Source organism: Trichoplusia ni, chromosome 3 (genome assembly GCF_003590095.1).
Source record: "Trichoplusia ni isolate ovarian cell line Hi5 chromosome 3, tn1, whole genome shotgun sequence".
Taxonomy (NCBI): domain Eukaryota; kingdom Metazoa; phylum Arthropoda; class Insecta; order Lepidoptera; family Noctuidae; genus Trichoplusia; species Trichoplusia ni.
The window spans coordinates 16,307,012-16,319,763 of record NC_039480.1 but is presented as its reverse complement, the minus strand read 5'-3'; positions in this window follow the sequence as shown (position 1 = coordinate 16,319,763).

Genomic DNA, 12,752 nt, shown 5'->3' with positions numbered 1-12,752 from the left:
GTTTGTTTTGTTTGAGATTTATTTCGTATTTGGGTCAGTTGTTCGCTACGCTCTTTATGGTCACTGGGTTTGTAATTTACTTGTAAAAGTTAACAGAATGATCGTTGCTTTTGTAGAAAAATGAGGACAAACATTTCTAAGATGAGTTTATTTTAAACACATAATTTGGAATAAATAAAATGTATTTACAGTACAGCCACGACTAGAAATCATGTTTTTATAGGTGTTTTTAAAAATTCTGCCTTCATTTTTTATTACACAAGCCAGTCAAGTGCAAGTCTACTCACAACACTGATTGTTCTGTAGTTACACAAAGGCCAAAGATAAACAAACCGATTGGTTGAACTCTATCTATTTTTTTATCTAGTTTTTGTTGCTATAGCGGCAGCAGAAATACATTATCTGCAAAAAATTCAACTTTCTAGCTATCACGGTTCTGTAGATACAGCCTGGTACCGAACGTATTGACAGACAGACGGACGACGGTTCCGTTGTACCCTTGGCGTAAGAACACTTAAAACCTATTCCATATTAGAAAGATAAACTTCAAAACATTCTTAGCTTAGTGTTCATCAATTGTCATTTAACTCAGTGATTATACAAGGTCTGCAGCCAATTTTGATTAAGTTGAATACACAGTTGACCCTAACCCTTTCATTTTGTATTCCAGTGACGTCGCTAGATATGTACGTGATGACGTGTCCGTTGGCGCGGGTCTCTGGCAGCGTCTGCAGCCCTGGTACCTGCGCCTGCATGTGCTTATGTAATTGTTTGGAAAACTCCGCGTTTTGGCTCGCCTTGCGACAATATTTTAGATGGGAGGTTTGTTGTGTTGTTACGTAATTTATTTTTGTATTGTAAGGAGTGTTATATGCCATTGAGTTGTTGTAATTGATGAAATTTTCTTGTTTCTTTAAAAAAAAGTAACACGCTCTAAGGAATGACCCTGTGTTGAGGGGGTTTCGCATCAGCAAGTCACATGCACTAAGTATGTTTTTTTTGCTCGGCAGATACTTCGATCACTAAAGCGCGTGTTCTATGCGGATATCAAACTTTCGGGATCGGGTTTGGAATAGCGACCTATACCAGTCGGTTATAAGTGGTTTTATAGAATTAAAAACATAGCGTTTACTAAAGCAAATCATAAACATGTCATCTGTACAGACAGCAAAGCCTTTAAACGTCGTACTGACCCATTTATCTCGCGTTATCTCCTACAAAGAGGCCCAACACTGCAGTACAGTCACGTCCAAACAACACAACTTTAAACAAACACAAGTTTTGCAGTGTTTTATATTACGTCTAATACAAAAGGTGAAGTCTGTTAGGTAGGTCGGAGCACCGTCAAATAAAGTGCACATAATTGTCAAGGTGAGTGGTGTGCGGTACAGTCGCAATTATTTACCGCCGAGACATAGGGGAATGAAGAGGTCTTGAGGCAACGCCAAGTGCGCTCGCCGGCATCCACGCCGACCGTGTTAAGAACTACCTACTCGCGCGTATTCATAAGCTTTTATATATGTGTCGCTGGTACTTTCGCACGCGAATTTCATTCCGACTTCTTTTAATTTGTTCTCAAATTATGTACACGCTAGGCAATTTGTTTGAATACTTTTTTCCTTAATAGAATTATATGACGTAGTATGAGGTAAGTATACAATTCGGGGAATCAACCGGACGTGTTCCTAAAGATTTTCTGTCCGATGCCGAAAGAAAACATTCTTTAGGTTTGTTTTATGCTTGCCCGGTTTTTAGACAACAATGATCCATTTTCTCGCTGCTCCGGAAATGAAACAAAAATATTGTGTAGGTATCTAAAAATATAAGTTACGAGTACATCTCACTATGTTGTTGTAAGATTAGTGGTGTGTGAAAATAAATGTGATGTTGTAGAATCTCTCTGGTTCTGTTCATATTTTTGAGCTAAAGATCTAAAACAAAAAAATATGGTCAAGTGCGAGTCAGTCTCGAGACAAAAAGTGTTCTATGTATATAAAAAAAATTGCAACCTGATTTGGCCACCCATCAAATTAAAGAACATAAGAATGGTTGCTTACTTCTGATCTTTATTTTCAGTATTTATTTTTATAGGAGAAACAGAAAAAAAATGTGAAAAATCAATAGCCTAGTTATCACGGTTCATGAGATGCAAGCAGTCGGCATACCTCCACATCTTAAACTAAAATAGGGGTGTTGAAGAGAGACGGCACTCTACGCCGTTTATTGCGCTGTCACACCCATAATAATGTTTGAAGACTTGGTAGTAGGACCTGATCAGTAATTGAGTTTCATTTTTACCCTTTGGTTACAGAACCCTAAAAATGCTCCAGTATTTTGTATAACGCTTCAGAAAACAGTGAACCCATTTAGGTGGGGTTAACAATAGCATAGGATACCATTGTTTTATCCTTTGAAAATTTTGAGAGCGTTTGTTAAGTTGGAAAAGGTTTTAACACGGCTACAGGTACTAAAATGTCAGCTCTGCTATACTTTCAGTTAGAACTCTTATTATATAATAGCTGTTGCCCGCGACTTCGTCCACGTGGTTAGAAGATATAAGTTATGATTTATACCTGCCCTGTTTTTTCTACATTTTCCATTGAATCTTTGCTCCTATTAGTCGCAGCGTGATAGTATAGGGCCTAAAACCTTCCTCGATTAATGGTCTATTGAACACAAAAAGATTTTTTCAATTTGAACCAGTAGTTCCTGAGATAAGCGCATTCAAACAAAAAAACAAATGAACAAACTCTTCAGCTTTATATATTAGTATAGATAAGTGCAACGCGTTTGCGTAGAGCCCGACTATTAATGAAATATTTTAAATACTATTGATGTGATGTACGAATAAATTATATTATAAAAATTGGGTTATTGTCTAAAAAAACGAATTAGTCCGTTAGGTTGATTTATAAATTGATGAGGTAAAGGGTAAGGTGTTTGGTTTCTGATATTACTGGTAATAAACATGTAATCGATCTGTGTTCAAACTCGTTGAATAACTGAAGTCACAAACTTATAATGTTCAAGTAAAGACAAATAAAAATGCATTGACATTTATCGATAATTGCCCGTAAGTAGGCTTCCATTGAATCAGATGCAGATGAAAAAGTTAAATGACGTTTAAGGATTTACTTAACGGATTTCCAAACGAAATGATGCGTCAACATTAAACCAAGCCAATTAATCAATAGCCCTTGCTGAAAGGGTGTAATTAAAAGGAAATTCATTACAGAGGAATTAAAAAATGAACGAGTATCTTTTTTCGGATCCGAAAGTAGGAATGATTTTAAAATGGATAAGATATTTTTATACTGCAACAGTCACACAAAATGGCTTTGAATAGTCTTCAGGACGTGAAAATGTCCATACATTTATTATAAATGCCAGTTAAAGTTGAAGCCAGTCAAAAGTCATGAGAGACAGCTTGGTGACTTACGGACGGCCTCAAAACCGCAATAACGTCTTTTACTTCACTTCGAAAATCATATACATTGTTTTGTATGTAAGTTTAATTGTACTTAACTACTAAACAACTTCATTTGTTTAGCTCAATTTAAATGTTTTCGTTAGTTTACTTAGAGAAGTGAGCATGCAACGATATGAATAAATTGAATGAACCGATAGTCTCCCACGACACGGATTGACACATTATGACAAGATACTCTTAACCCAGTTACTGTAATACCTTCGAGATAACGGGTACATTGTATTAAACCAATGTTGTTTCAAAGTTAGCAAACTCTATGCTCTGTGAATCCGTCTGCTGTACCCATGGAATGAAGATAAGTAGGGCCCAACAGTACTGAAACTAAAGTCATCAAACTCATGTATATTTAGGCGTTTTTGATGTAAAACTTCTCTAAGCGCGATTGGGAGGTAACTGGACGACAATGCAGTTGAAGTCCGTTACGGCAATATGGCGTCGCGTTTCTGTTTCATTCGGTTTTTTAAATGTTTTTGATTTTGTCAATAGATAGTTTATAAACGAAACAATAAAAAACATTGTTGCAATTTCACCAATTATTTTGTGTCTGACACACACATAGCAAAGAGCGATGAGATTTAAATAACTGTTTCATTTATAATTAATGTTGATCATCATCGCCTATTAATGACACGCGTGAACCTAGTTATTTCCTTTTACCTTTCTTTCCATTTCTGTGATGAGATTTGACCAAATGTTTTATTTTAAACTCAAGTCGATCATCATCTACTATTGATGATACACGCATAAACCTTGTACTTTTCTTCCCATTTCTTCATAATCCCACAGCGTTATGACGTTCATCATTTCATGTCGTACACGTATTGAAACTAAAAGGCCACCATTACTCACTACGTCGTATCAACTCGTTCCACTCGTGTTCGTCTATACGAAGATTTACAGGAGATATGGCGCTGCGGCTAATCTTAGCTTTCTGTGATACGAGGAAATGGCCGCGAGAGAACATACTTGGAATTTGTGCGACCGGGTAACATTAGTTCTGAGTTACGGCGGTCGGTGATGCTTTGAGATTTTTGAAAGACAATTTTCTGGGTAACGTTGACAGGAATTAGTAATAAATTTGTATGTACGGTAGCCTTTCAAGCTTTTGTTTGAAGAGTCATAAAAGGGGTTTACAAATTGCAATATACATATAAACGACAGAACTCGCTATTTCTTTTATTTTTATGAATAAATCAATAAATTCATATCCTTGTGCGTGGAAAGTCAAAAGAAACCAGGAATTGATTTTGATCAGACTTTTTATATCATTACTAGCTGTTCCTCGCGACTTCGTCTGCGTGGTTAGAAGATATAAGTTAGGAATTTTTGAACGGAAGCCCTCGAAGATGAATAATTTTCCCTGTTTTTTCCTCATTTTCCATTGTATTTTCGCTCCTATTAGTCGCAGTGTGATAGTATATAGCCTTAAACCTTCCTCGGTGAATGGTCTTCTATACAACAAGAATTTTCAATTTGAACCAGCAGTCCCTGAGATTGGCGCATTCAAACAAACAAACAAACTCTTTAGCTTTATATATTAGTATAGAAGTATAGATTTGCTTAGTCATTATTTTCCATGAACACAAAAGCATCCACAATTAACAGTCCCTTACCACAAACGATATGACTTATCTAAACGAAAAGTACCACAATTCAGCAAACCGAGAGCAAAACGATTTGTTAATGTTCGATAGAAACCTGCCGTTTACATAAAATACCTCAAATTCTATTGTAGTTGTGCTCACTTACCGGAAAACCTATTGGTATGTTCATGCGCTCTATCAGAAAGTATTGTGTATTAGTTTTCAAGGGAGAGTTCATCTACTCGCTTTTGTTTAGTGATATCTGGATTATTAAGTTAGATCTTTTGTCTTTTAGTGCGTTTGTCAGTCTTTTTTAGGGATAGTAGGCCGTAGCTAGAGGGCTAATATGGAACCTTTTCACTGAGGCACCGCCTCTATTCGTCACCAAGCTGTATCTCAGGAACCGTGATAGGTGGGTGGGTAAAACGTTGTATTTTTAACGGATGGTACAAAAACTACTTTATAAAGACTTTACTTTCAAGATTAAAAAACAATTTTACGGTCATAGATTTTTGGTAGGTGACAAATTTATTTTTCACCATTCCGATTTGTTTTTCACTAACTTTCAGAGTGTGGCGTTAGCCGTTTTTTAACCGTTTTTTAACTATGATATATATTAGAGAAGAATCTAAGTTATATGTAACCTTGTCTAGTTTAAAGATAGACTAGACATGTTATGTGTAAATGTGGTTCTAAATATCGTTAGTCAATTGGAGCGTATCCACGTAACTTACTTATGTTGATGAAGAGCGCTTGTTAGCTACACGAGTGTTCTAAACTAGTGAGGCTTGGTCATAACCGAGTAACGTTCGAGGGGAATGGTCCCCAGCACAATAACCTTTGTCTTAAACTCCTATCTAAAATGTCTCGCTCATTAAATCTCTCCTCAATTTTATAGCGACATGAACCCAACAAAAGGTTTTATACCCATTCACATTATTTTATTTTAACAAGAATTTTTATTCTCATTATTTATAAAAAAAATCTGTCGGTGTCATCAAAACACAATTCGCTGAGAGAAATTGCCTATAAAGAACTCGTCGCTACATAAAAATATTGTTATTGCTTATTTTCATTTTGCTCGTATTGCAAATGCGGGCAGGGTAATTTGTTTGTATCGAAACTTCACTGGGTTTTGACATTTTATAGCTCGTAAACGGACACATAAGTGACACAGTTTGAACCTTTTAAAAGTAAATTGCGTCACACGGTGCGGGTCCAAATGTGCGTTCTAAGCGATCAATCTGTCACGTTGATTGGTACTAGGACAATAGACTTTATGAAGACAAAGCACAAAGATGACAGTCGAGTGAAGAGTTTCGAGGGCTGGCGTCAACAAAACTCTGAGTGTTCAACCCTCGCGGAAGTACTAAACTCAAAACTTTTACGATCGTATACATCTTTGTAACAACATTTAATATTTCAAGCAGTGGCATAGAAAACCTTAATTTGAAGTTCATTTCTAGGAAGATATTTTAATTTAGCTCCGGGGCGTGAAGGCTGTGCAGCGGAAAGATAATAGCGGTTCTTAAAATAAAGCCTTTGTGTCATTATTCTGTGTGACACAGCGCTACTGTACCGCACTTGACGCGCGCTTGCCCGCCGTGGCAATGATTCGGCCGAGATCTCCGCGCCATGTACGCGAATATTGTGCTGTTAAAGCGCCTGTTACATGAATATAACCAACTAGTACGAGTTCACGGGACCATGCCTGTATCAGCCTTTAATGTGGAGCAACTGTTGCTAATATTTGTACCAGGAATTCACTTGGTTTTTGGTTTTATATTTTTTTATAAAACCTATGTAGCAAATCTGTGAATTGACTTTGTTAAAGTTACTAAGCGCAGAGGTCGATGATGATAAATCAAGTTTTTAAAAATAAACAAAACACAACTCACAGTGACGCGCTTTTATTTATAGAGCACTAAACAAAATTACTTTCTTGGGAACAATGACAATGTGTCACAAAGTTTTAATGTTTCAATTTACACATTTAAAGGCGACATAAAGCGTAAGTTTAATTATAGCCGACACAGAACTTCACATAAGGCATAAAATATTGCAGCAAAATAAAGTCCGCGATACACTGAGCGCGAACATTCGAGCGCGAGTTGTGACTGGCCTAGTGACGTAGTTGTTATAAAATTTATAGCATCTGCTCTCCGATATAATTTACAAATGGCATTCTCTATTTTCGACGATGGTATCGCGCTCACGTCTGGCAAATTTAAAACAGTCGTAAAATTCAATAAAGCGTATTATTGCAGACGTTTGGAAATTATGTAAGTGTTTAAATTGTTCGTTTTACTCGAATAAAATAGATACGATTTTATATCTTACGATAAAATGATAAAACAGTGTTTAACATTGAATAGACATGTTGAGTGCTCAACATGTTCTGTTCTATGTCTAATCATTATTACATGCGTCATTTTTGTACATAAATGTCCTATAATAAATATTATATAACGCAGATTGGAATGAGTTAAGTGTTATTATATGAATTGGAATGTTACAAATTTTAGGAATCACAACTGAAGGTTTTCTTCATATTTTCGATGATCATTGAAATGTCCAATTCTTTTTTATAAAATTCTTTAAGCAATATTTTCTGCTTGCTGTTGTATCTGCTCATCTCTTTATTTTCTCAAAGAATCTTATGCTAGACATTTTTTGAGTTATACTGGAACTGTGCTCCTGATGTTTAATATACTCGCATAGTAACACTATCCAGTGCGCCACCAAAGCGCAAGCACTCAAAAAATCATTCTAATCGGTCCAGCCATTCAGGTTGAGTTCAGTGGCACATACATACACAGTCGAATTATATATCGTATTTAATAAATTGTACGTTGTACGTGCACGTCTTATTTTCACCTTAAACGACGACCAAAAATATAAAATTGTTTTCTGTAACACAATATTCCCCATTTCACCTTATAATGAAAAATGATTGCGTGCCAATTACAGGGAACTTACATGATAGAAAAATTCGTACGTGACCTCTTTCGAAGGCTTTGAGCGTGTAGAACGTAATTACCATAAAGCGTCGTCTTTGCTCAGCTATAAACTGGTATACGGGGCAATAAATTACAAAAGTAAGATCATATATTCGGTAACATTATCTCACTTTGAGTTCATCTTAAGGGGTTTGTTTTTAACACGGAAGGTGCGTGTTGAAACTGGAATTTTGTGATGTTTTGTAAAGCATTTCTCATGTAAAATCATGCTCAAATATTAGGCACTAAGCGCAACACTATGACGGAATATTTAAAAATATTTTGTGGTAATAAAGAGTCCATCTTGTTTTCGGGTGACACTGCCACAATGTGAGCATTAACCTTAACTGGTCGTCGTCGAATGATTTGTGTATGTATGCGCTTATTGTCACAATCTAAGGTCAGATTGGGGTCAAGCGTCGCATCGAACGCCACGTCGGCAGAGCAATCGTTGTTCTCAAAATAACGCGAAGCGGCTGTTCTATATTTGAAGTGTCTCACTACTTGAATAATTTATAAGTCTCTTCTCCTCTCGAAGTGCACTGCATTTCCGTAGCAAAGCTCGTTGAACGAAACAGAATAAGTTTGCACTTAACTCAACTATGGAATTGAATGAGAAAATCACTTGCTTGCTTAGTTTTGGAAGAAATAACGACTTGAACAAGTATTGATTAGTTGCTTTAGTTGTTAGATTAATTTTGAAAATAAGTATTCTTAAATAACTTCGAAAGGGTGAAATTTGTTTGACTAAAACACGTAGTTCATGTTTTTCAACAACTTCCCAGCTGGTTTGAATCCTTTGTCAAACATTCACTGAGACTTTTTGAAGCTCATTACAAGATTTTATCCAGTGACACCTGTCCCGTTGTCCTTTTGTTTGTCTATTTGAAAAAATATTCCATTAGCTTTTTCGATAAATATCTAGAACAAACATCTCAGGACAAGCATTTGTTGATCGCACAAACGCTTGTCCTGCGCGGGGATCGAACGGGTTTGGCATGGCGATATGAACCACTCGGCTATCCGTGTATACTGTGACCTGAATTATATATTCAAAAGAGTTCGTCAATCAGACGCTTACTTAGGTCGTGACGTTGATTGTCGATGTGTCTGTCAAACTTAATGCCAAGGCCATCTTTTTTTGGTTGACGTCGAACGATTAGGATGTACCAGAAAAAGTTTGTAATTTACTTAATCGGATTATTTGCTGGACACGTGTGTAACATAAGTAATTACTGTGAAACTTATTTTTTTAAGGTATTCACATATACTCAAAATATAAAATAACGATCTATAAATATCTTTATGAAATTAAGCAGAGTCAGTACTTACAACTTAAAGATTCATTTTTTTAACTCAAACGATTGTATTTTGAACACAAGTTAACATCTTTGAGTGAAAAGAAAAAATAAATATGATTCCAGAAACGAATTTTGCTTGCGGTTTCAGTGATAACACGATCAAACAAAACGAAACCTCTAGTTTTATTATCATAGCGAGGATTTCTTTTTACTATCCGTTGTCACACAAGTTCTATTTATATTATTATGATAACAGTTTAAAGTAGTATCGTAACATATAGAATCGTGAGCATCAGGAAATAAGTTTCGTATTAAAAAGCTATTACGGTTTTCAGGTTACTGATCCAGCTTCACTGCGACCCGTTTCTCTTAGTTTAATCTTACGGCTTATGCGGGACATAAAACTGAACAAAATAAAACTAAAAATTGTGTTGGAAGACAATCCGAAGCTTAATTCTTCTGCAAGGAGTTTCTATCTCCGTTGGCTACCTCTCATTATTTCAAAAGAAAATAAATATATTGGATTTCGAACTATTTCCACTTACCTTCTTCTTTCTTTTTTTAGAGATTGTTTAATCACTAACAAAATTCATCATAATTATAATAGTCAGAAGTTTTATTTGTAGAAACCACGAAAAATTGACTGTAAGCAGCAGTCTTATAAAGCAGAAATCACTAACAAATCACATCGCATTTAGGTATTATTATAAACAATATATAAATTTTTGATCCTGCTGTGTCCTTAAAAACATTACTTAACGCAACATTTTTATATCTCTAAAAGCATGACAAAATGATATTTAATAGTAAGCGTATAATTCAGAAAGAGAACATCAAGAGGAAACGGTAATATACATTTTTTGCAAATCCCACGAGACACATCAGGGAAGTTGGGCAAAAGCACATTAAAAACACTCTTATTACACTTGACGGTATAAAAAACGAGCCCAAATCAAGATGGAGCAAATGACAGTTGTTTTGATACAACGTCGTGCGTGTTTATATAATAATTAGTCGTTTGCGTGCCTACAACAATTACCACATTCCTTATAAATGTTGTGGTACATGCCACCGCGAGTTTGCAGTAATTGTCCAATTACGTCGTTTATGTATTAGTCATTAGCAACGAATACAATCGAGTGTCTGCTTTTGTTTAAGGGAATAATCGTTCGAATTAATATAAAGGCGACAATAATCAACACTTAGGGTGTTCTAATAGACTTTAGATGGGTGGAGAGGCTAGTCGGGATTTCTGTTCACCCGCATTACTGTAGAGAACTCTCTCTCTCGACTCAATAACAAAGCAAAGTTCACAAGAATGTTAGTAATGCGCTTCACAGATTGCCGACAGTTGCAGACAAAAAAGAAAACAATTTGGTTGGTTACTGCAAGTTTAAATGAGTCGTAGAGAATTTCGTAGCACGCTTGCTACGCCGCACTCCGGCTACGAGATTTGTGAGCAACGGCTACGAACAGTTCGTAGTTAGATTGATCACTTTTGCAATTACATAAATCTTGTATGTAGGTTTTTTTATTTTATTTTTATGTGAAGAGACATATAATGTTATACTTGAAAGTATTTTTTATTTATTATGACTCTGCTGAAAACTTTTATAACAGTAAATGTTTAAGAAATATTGAAAATACTAATGAGATTTAAATCGGTTTTCAATATCATTCCAAGAACTGAATGTTGCCATACTTAAAAGTACTTACATTATAAAAAACTTGGCAGACTGATCGATTTTTCAGGGCGAATTATTCGTCTTACTATTTAAAATAGTTGGTAAAAATATTTTAAAATTATTCGACTAACCATGTACTAATTTTCTTACGTTATTTGTTTTAAACACACAGTTGATCCAGATCCGAAGTGAAAACTAATGGCAATTTAAAGTTCAAGCGTTCCGTATTGAATTTTTCTGAATAAAAACTCTGTGAATATTTTTTACATACAAAATCATACCTCACGAACAATGCATGACCCGTATCGATATTTTAAAGTGAGTACGACGTCACGAAACATTGGAGCTGATTTTTTTGGGTATAGAAATAGTTTGACGTGTTGAGCAGACCATTATAACTACGAAAAGGTAAGTTATTTTTATGTTTAGCTGTTTTATTTTTATAGTTCACTAAATTAATATGGTAAAAACGAAGTATGTAAATGGTGTGTTGGTTTGTTATCTCTTTACATCCAAACAGCTGCAGACAGTTTATGCAGTTCAATATGGAAATAGCTTAAAACTCTGTTTTTAACATCCATATTTATCCCGGATCTATACAGTATGTTATAGTGTCATTTTTAAACAAAACTTATTTTTAAATAGATTTTTATATGTATACATGAATTGGAGCCAAGTTAATACCAGCAACACAGTACAATCACTCATCAACAATAAAAAACGAAACAACATCACATAAACCAACTCTACAAAGAGCGGAATAATATTTCAATTTATATTATAACCAATCATTTTAATTATCAAAACGGCCTCTCATTACTTATTCAAAGAGGCTAGAACGGTAGAAGGTCGGTATTCTCAGTACAGCCGGGCGTTTTATTTACTTAAAAGGCGGATTACGACCGCTCGCGACACTTCCTGCCACACTATTTAATTCGGTCTGCGCTATTTAAAAGGTTTATTTTTGTACTAGCTGCGCGCCGCGGTATTACTCCCGGTTTATAAATGCATTTAAATTTTGAAATAAAAATGTCATGTGTTTATTTAGTGTGTCAATTTCGGCGTATTCGGTATAGCCGTTGGAGTGGGAAAAGTAATAAACATATGAACACAAACTTAGCCTTTGTATAATAGCTAGGGCTCTCGTTTTTCTTATGTAGTCGTTTCCATTAAAAAAACGGAGATCAATTTCAAAACATTATAATAATGAAGATTTTTATATTAATGAGAAGTTTATACACAATTATGATAATAATAAGGTTATTTAACTTTCGCATGAAAATAAACTACTCACGAATTAGCAAACAAACAGACAAGCACTCTAAAGTATAGTGTTCGTTAAGATTTTATTAAATAGTGTGATTCTAAATGTAGATTTAAAGGTAGCCGTTATAAGCTCGAAGCTTTTCCTTTATTTTAGGGTTCTATTTAAAAATGTATTTACAGCCTGCCACCACCTCATAAACTAAGACTATTCTAGTTGCGGAAACGAGACAGCGATCTATCCGGGTCTCTTTTCCGCATCTGTATTTAAAAAGAGGTGGTATACCTTGAGTAGTATCTTATTACGTCATTATAAACTGAAAGAAGTGGTTCTATACCAATTTTGTATGTGATTAAGGAACAAAGCAAAGCAAGTTCGCCTAGATTAAAAAGTTCAATGGAGATGAGTATTTATACTAATAAAAGCAGTT